The sequence below is a fragment of the Sinocyclocheilus anshuiensis genome, unplaced genomic scaffold, assembly GCF_001515605.1.
Source record: "Sinocyclocheilus anshuiensis isolate Anshui unplaced genomic scaffold, SAMN03320099.WGS_v1.1 scaffold63, whole genome shotgun sequence".
In the NCBI taxonomy this organism is placed as follows: domain Eukaryota; kingdom Metazoa; phylum Chordata; class Actinopteri; order Cypriniformes; family Cyprinidae; genus Sinocyclocheilus; species Sinocyclocheilus anshuiensis.
In genome coordinates this window covers 2,865,453-2,867,319 of record NW_015552625.1, presented here as the reverse complement: position 1 = coordinate 2,867,319, position 1,867 = coordinate 2,865,453, and the positions used below count along the sequence as shown (strand labels likewise).

At 33.0% G+C, this 1,867-nt stretch overlaps 1 protein-coding gene across 1 annotated transcript in view; it reads left to right on the top strand.

Annotated features, from left to right (window-relative positions):
- LOC107666551 (neurotrypsin) overlaps nucleotides 1-1,867 on the top strand; it is a 22,481-nt gene that overhangs the window by 6,616 nt on the left and 13,998 nt on the right. The window lies entirely within an intron of this gene.

Sequence of the window (1,867 nt, the reverse complement as noted above, 5' to 3'; positions counted from 1 at the left end):
TAACAATGGTATACCAGTTATTGCCTGATTTTGTTTAGTTTTTATTTATTTGCTTTTATTTAGTTTCTCTCATTTTATTTTTTTTTTTTTCATTTATTTGCTGTTTGCTGTCATTTAACACTCACTTAATCTTTGAAAACATTAATAATTTAATAATAGGAACATATATTATATAAGTTTCTCTCATTTTATTTTATTTTTTTTCATTTAAATAACCTTTGCTGTCATTTAACACTCACTTAATCTTTGAAAACATTAATAATTTAATAATAGGAACATTTATTATATATTATATTACATTATGATAATCATTATCCATAATTATTCAGCTTTGAACAGGTTTTTGGTTTGATAGATTGTTAGATACCCATGGCATCGTCTTCTGCTCCATCTGCCTGATTTAAATTAAAAAAAAATCATAACGGATGGAGGTTTAAAAATGGCTCACATTGGAAATCCAATACTGTTCTCTGATGATAAACATGCTTTTTAATAAGATGGGGAATGATACTGTGTCAGGTCTTTTTCAGTACATTGTTTACAGTTATATTTGGAATAATGTAGACAGAAGAGGAGAGTGTAATAGAGTTTCAGTGATGCTCCAGCTCTAATATGCTTATATTGAACATCAGCACTCATCTCAGCTCAATAAGTCTATGCTAAAGCAATCTACACATGCAAAGACACGGTTAGGCTACGTGTCCGCTGGGTGTAGATTCGTATACGCATGCAGGTGTAAATACTTTTCTGGCGTTACCTCTGCAAGAATTTTGGCCCATAATGCTCAGGGTATGAGATGGTCTCAACTCTTTCTCCCTGAGGGTTTAGCACCTGCTTCTAAAGAGAGACTAGGGCACGTTGGCCTCTGTTTGATCCTGCACAACACTATCCGATAGCAGACCCATAAATTCTCAGGAGCATTGAGTAAGATTTCTAACATTTATTTGTGGTGGAAAAACTGTTGTTACTTGCCTACACAAATGTTGGATTTAATCTGAATTTATATGTGTTCCGCTTCTCAGTAAACCTCTAATTGCATTAAAGAGGGTCTTCTGTTAGTATTCTTTAAAACCTAAATTCATTCGCTTTTATAAATGCCTCCAAAGCACCCAGTGAAGTGACTACTTCTATTTAAATATCCGTCTCCTGTCTAGGTCGATGGATTTAACATCTGTCTCTTGCTTGCACTTGCACTTGGACAGTGGGCACAAAGCCCAGGGCTTTCTCCCTTTCTAGTCACATTTCCAGAAATGAAATAAAGGACAGACTGGCAGCATATGCAGAACAGCATAAGAATGTTGCTACGTAAGTTATGAATCGCTGTATTAAATGATAGTTTAAATGCTTACAAATTACTTTTACAGCCCACAGAAAAGCATGAAATTGGATTATCGTCATTACTGTGTTTCAGGCCACCTGCGATCCATAACATTTATTAGAATGCTTTCTCACAAAAGACTAGATCATGTAATTTGCTCACTGTGGCCCAAAGTCACAATATTTCTGTTTAATTTAATGGTTTTGATTAGAATCATTTGGAAGAAGGATCTTCCTGATTATTTGACTAATGGATCCAAGCAAGCAGAAGTACATTAGTAATCAAAATCATTCAATAATGTTAATTAGTTTGAAAATATACTGTGTGTGTCCTTGTGCCTAAACAACACACACACACACACACACACACACACACACACACACACATGCACGCACACACACACAAGACACTTGTTTTTATATAATGATAAACCCTACCTCTAAAAGAAAATATTTTCATTAAAGAGTAAAAAAGTAATTTAAAAAGATGTAAATATATTATACAATATTATATAAATTATATAATAATTTATAATACTAAGTATAATAT